This window comes from Fukomys damarensis, unplaced genomic scaffold (assembly GCF_012274545.1).
Source record: "Fukomys damarensis isolate Sample0158 unplaced genomic scaffold, DMR_v1.0_HiC HiC_scaffold_4, whole genome shotgun sequence".
Classification (NCBI taxonomy): Eukaryota; Metazoa; Chordata; class Mammalia; order Rodentia; family Bathyergidae; genus Fukomys; species Fukomys damarensis.
In genome coordinates, this window is record NW_022900916.1 from 31,850,759 (window position 1) to 31,856,758 (window position 6,000).

Below are 6,000 nucleotides of genomic sequence, written 5' to 3' on the forward strand. Positions count from 1 at the left end.
TCTTCTACACTCTGATGAGTCCTCCTGGACTACATCACAACATGGCAGATGGCATCACAGTTGGGAGCACCTGTGAGAGGGAGAGATCCTAGGGCAAGTCAGGAAGCAAGAGCAGGAGCTGGAAGAGCAAAACTTACTTGATAATAACCCATTCTTGAGAGAACTAACCCAACCTGGGAGACCAGCATTAATTCCTGTCAAGGGCAGTGATGACCCAGTAATCTCCATTAGGTCCAACCTCAGTAAAGCTCCACCACCTCCGCAGTGCCACACTGGGAACCCCACCCCCAGCACACAAGACTCTGGGGACCATACTCATATCAGATCCAAACCACAGCAACATTTAATATATATTGGCCAATAGACTCACTTCTTACACACACACACACACACACACACACACACACACACACACACACACAGCTTAGGAGCTCTCAAGACAGAAAAGACAAAGCATTTCATTTTCTAAGGCCAACTCTGGGCAGCACAGACAGGGCAGAGAAGAAAGACTGTGGCAGGAGAGTGGGGTTGGGGAAAGTCCTTGTCTTCCTACCCCTGTCCGCCTCTCTTTACTGTCAGAGCTGTCAACTGCCACAGGGAGGGGACCTGTACGTGTGTAAGTGTGGAGATCTCCCCCAGGTAGGAATCAGCATCAGCTCAGGCAGCACCACACAGCCTGCTGGAGGACCTGGGTCCTGCTGCATGTGTGCGTGCGTGCGTGCGTGTGTGTGTGTGTGTGTGTGTGTGTGTGTGAGAATGTGACAGAGCACGCACATGCCAGAGTGTGCACTCCCAAGTGTGTAGGCACATGTGTGTGCATGTGCTGGGCCTGGCCTGCGGAGGCCTTCTGGCTTCCTAGCAGCTGGAGTGCTTGCTGTACTGACAGGGCCTGTAATCATGGGAAATTACCAAGCCCAGAACTAGAATTAAGACTGCTGCTGCTGCTGCTGCAAGACCTGTTTACAGAGTCAAGCACCCGGAAGAGGCCTTGGCAGGAGGCTCTGCTGGGAGCTGGGACTTCTAGGGAGGACAGGGGTGGGATTTGGGCCAAGAGGTCACAGAGAGAAAGAGGCACAACTCTCTCCTACTTGGGAAGCACCTGCAATGTGCCAAGTGCTGTGCTGGCTAAGTTTCCCCTCCCCACAACCCTGCAAGGCACCGTGTCCCTGTGGAATCTGTGAGAGGACGTCTCTCTGAGGCTTGGTAATGTGGCTTCTAAGCAGCAGAGCTATCTGACACGAGGTCAGGAAGACTGGCCGGGGCAGGCTCTCTGGACCCTGTGTGGGGCCAGACAGGTCCTGCATGAGCTTTGATCCTCTGCTTTTCAGTATTTGGCATTTGAAGTAAAGAACACCAGAAAAAAGCCCCCACATCCATCCACAAATAGTCCCTCCCTCACTCCAGCCTGTCCTGTGGTTGGGGACACAAGCCTATGGGAATCTACACATCTCCCCAGAGAAGACACAGTAAACCCAACCCCACATCTATGGAACCCTGTCCCCGAGCACAGCCCCTCCTGACATTATGGACTCAGGAATTTCCATGTTCAGGTGGGGCACTTGAGAGGGAGATAGAATGCTAGTACCCGAGGTGAGGACTAGCATTCCCAGCTGACATTTCCAGCACCTGCTGACCCTACAAGGACCTATCTGTGATGCTCATAACTGATCTCCTCCTCCTGAGGAAGCCAGTGCACGTTAATGAGCAATGATCAGCATCTGCTGAGGGGCTCCAAGCTGAAATCTGGCTGAGGGCCATCCTGCTCCCACTCCACCAATCCGCAGGAGACCCTGGCTCACCAGCATGGAGGCTGTGGAGAAAAAACTTGACCCCAAGGCCTCATATGGCATTTGTTGGCTACAATATGGCTGGCATGCAGCCAGTAAGCAGCTGCATCTGACTGAGCAGTAAAAATGATCAGAGTGCCAGGCAGTGTTCACACACACACACACACACACACACACAGAGATATATACATGCACACACAATATGCACATGCTCTGTAAAGGACTCGTTGAGGACTTCCCATGATCCTCTTATAGGTGAGGAATGGGAGGCACAAGAGGCTGAGTGATTTGCACATGGCTGGGAGCTGGGAGGCAGCTTGGGATGTAAGAGTGCAGTAAGGCAGGTTCTGTGCTAACCACTGGGCTACACGTTTCCTTTAGAGTTCCCAAGTCCCTTGGTCCTTCATAGGCCAAATTCACATTATTTCCCCCTTCAATATTTCCTTGACAGCTACCCACCCTCACAACCCCAGTGGTGGCTCTGCTGGGCAGAGGCCCTTTGTAAGTCTAAAGCATCCCCTTAGGGAGATGTTGAGGGAAAGCACCCTTGCTGGAGATCTGCCTCCAGGGTCTGCTTCCCGGCCCTGTGGTGGCCTTTTAGAGAAGACAGTCCCCATGCTCTGGACCTAATTCCCCACCCGTAGCCTACACCAGTGGAATTAGACTCAGATGAACAGGGTTTCAGACTCAGGATTGGCCCTTCGTATCAGCACATTAATCTTTTTCTGAGTTATGACCAAACATTAAAATTCACTAAAACATAATATTTTTTAATGAGCTAGGATAGAAAATAGACCACAACAGTATTACTTCATGAAATGTGTGTCACTTTTATATACATAAATGCATTCAATATGGTGCCCCTCTGCTGTCCTATTTTGGTTCAGTGTCAGCCTTCAGGCATCCCAGAGTTTCCCATCAAGCTGAGCCTAGAAGTTTCTCTGCCACCCCTGTCCCCCAAGGCAGAGCTGAATCCAGATCAGGGCACACAGGGTGATAGGAGCCTTAGGGAATGGGCACTGATGAAGGGGACCTGTGAACCAGGCTGAGTACTAAGCACTTTAATTCATTGTCTTTTAAGGCTCATGAAGTCAGCAGCATATTCTGTCTATTCCCTAAATGAGTAAACTGTGTGCTTAAAATCAGCTTATGTACACACCCTAACTGGGGTCGCACCTGGATCTGGCTACACACTCTCCTCCGCCTGTTGGTGGCTCTGCCTCTGAGCCCTGGTAACCCACAGAGTTGTGACCAGGTGAGGGCTCCGACCTTCCTTACCACACCTTCCTGGTTCCTTCTGTCTCCTCCTTTCTGTGTTCTGAGTGGTGCTCTGGCCAAGTTCTCCTCCAGCTCCCTTTCTTGATGCCTGAGGGATTCTGTGGCTGCTCTTGGAGACAGCTCCTTTCTCCTGTGACTTGGAGGCCCGCTGGGTGTGTGGGCAGGGAACTAGACTAGGGGAGTCGTGTCTCGCCTACCTGGCTGCAGGGAGGATGCTGAGCACTCCCCGCCCTACAGCCCCACTTCTCCCTTCTTTTTCTTCCCATCCAGTTCGAAGTAGGTGGCTGGCTGAGGGCCACTGACATCACATTCCCAGCACTACAGGGATTTCGTGACCACAGACTCATACTCCTCCGCGGAGCTCTTCAGAGCTCAACAGAGCTGGACCTCAGCTCCCTCCCTCGCAGGTCTGGTCCGGGATCCCAGCCCAGGATTCCGCACTCAAGGCTAACAGGTCTCTCCATTCTTGGCCTCTTCTTCCTTAAAGCATGGGCTTCCGGAGTCGGCACCAAAAATCTAGAGCTAGTTGGACTTGGGTTCATGCTAGGGTTGGTGTCATAGGAAAATTCGGGGACCAATCACCTCCCCGACCCTCCCCCAAGGAAAGCCACTATAATTCAAAGTAAATCCTGATATTTTTCAAGCCCTCTGGAAGCTTCTCGTTTCACGTAAAGCAAAACGCCAGTGGCCTACACAGGACTGGGAAGGCCCGTGTGTCCTCCTTCTCTAGATCCTCTCTCTTCTGTCTTCCACGCACTTGCTCCAGCCATGCCAGTGTCCTTGGGGTTCTGCCCAGGGTCTTTGCCCTGGTCATTCCCTCAGACACCCGCATCACCCACTCCTTCCATGCGGTGGGGCACCCTTCAACCCCAGCTGCAGAATGCATTGGGTCTTGAGGCCATGTTCTTGCTCTCGCTTTACATTGTTCTCCATAGTGCCAACTACTAAAATACCACATATTATGTTGGTTTACATTGTTATTTATTTGTCTTTGGCTTTCTTGCATTGGCACATAAGCTCCATCCAGGTAGGTTTTATTGTTATTTTGTTTGGCATGTTCAACAGTGCCCAGTACAGGCCAGGCATTAGAGAAATGTTTGTGGACATATTAACAATGAACACAGGGTAAGGTGTGCATCCTCCCATGCATCCAGTGCTACCTCCGTTCATGAATGCGTTTGTTTGTCAACAATTTAGTTCACAAATAAAAGCATTTGGCAATATTTTATTTTTGTTTACAAACTCTATATTGGACGACAAACACAGCTATGGCCATCTTTTCCACACAAACACAAACATGGCTACCTTTTCCAAAATCATGGAACAAATTAAGTTTGTGAATTGAGGTATCACTGTACTGGGTTGTGGTGAGGGTTAACCAGTTAGAACCATATCTTGCACATTGAAAATACTCAAGAAATTATTATGATATGGAAGAAATGGAATTTTTACAACACTGAAACAAGAAAAGAAAAATACGTATAGAAATGAATTGAAATCAGATGAAAATGACTATAAAAGGTCACATGGATGAACCTGCAGGTGCAAGGACAGGATGACCCAAAGGATACCCTCCATCCTGAAGAGTGGCATGCACATGTTAGTTATCATATTTTGTTCTTCTCAAAGGTGCAGGACAGAGATTAGTAGCCCATTTTACAGGTGTAGCATGTTCATCTTTCTTCATCTTTGTTCATTTTTCTTCTGTGTCACTTTATTTGTCTTCCCTTAATTTCAGTTACCAAGGGCTGGGGCCTCTTTCTTCCTTCCTGCTCCCATCTCAGAGGAGCCCAGACTCAGCCTTGGTTACCTAGGACTTAGGGAGAGGTTACACAGAGAATCAGAGTTTAGACAGGGCTGAGTCCAGGCCTACTTCCCACCCTGAGGCCCTCTTTCTGAGCCTCTGAATCAAGCCTGGGTTCCTCCAGCAAATGCTGTGGCCCCTGACCTCCTGCTAAGCCTCTATGACTCCTCCAGCACCCCTGGGGCCACTGTAGGCAGGGCAGGAGCCTGTGGGGCTGGCCGGAGGCGTGGGAGTCAGGGCAAAGCTTATTCTCATTGCAACCTTTGCACACTCTGCTGGGGCTGTGCTGTCCCTTGCTTTTCCCTCCTCCTATGGGGAAGGACAGCCTACTCCGGCTGTGCTAGGGAGGGACCATCACTTGCCCTGTGGGGACAGATTCTCCATCTCCAGGCCTGGGTGTGGGTGCTGTGGTGATGGTAGGGGTGATGCCTCTCCCTGCCATCATACAGGTGAGGAATCTGAGGATGGCAGCAGCAAGGGCCCCACTCAGGTTCAGAGGACAAAGGCCAAGGTCTGTGTCACCATCAGCCCTGAGGCCACCTGCCCTCTCAGGACCCCTATTGTGCTCCTTTTGGGCACCATCCCAGACTCCCCATGGCTAGCTAATTTCGCATGGCTCCAGGACAGGATATTCACTATCACTCTGACTCTGTCTTAGTTTCTCTCCATTTCTGACCTCCTTACCCCTGGAACCCAGTCTTTGGAGACTGTAGAGCCTCCCTACTTTTCCATCTGGCATGCCTAAGGGCCCTCAGTGACTGTGTTCCAGAGGAGACACTGCCCATCACCCCCACTCCTCCATCCTACACAGCACACCAGGAGCCTGAGAGAAAGTTTGCTCTTTCATTTATTCCACATTTTATATTGAATCCCTGTTGTACTATGTACCAGGAACTCTTCCAGGTACAGGGATACACTGAGGAAAACAAATAAAAATATCAGATCGAAAAAAGACTTGATAAGTTTCTGACTTACTGTAGACCCCTCAATGCCCACCCATTCTGGAGCCTCTCGTAGATGTGAGACCCATGGCCAGAAGGGCAGGCGGTCAAGGCAATAAAATGAAAGAGACACAGAACACGAGAATTCCAAGCAGAAGTGGGACGAGGTACAGGGGAAACTTCATAACCC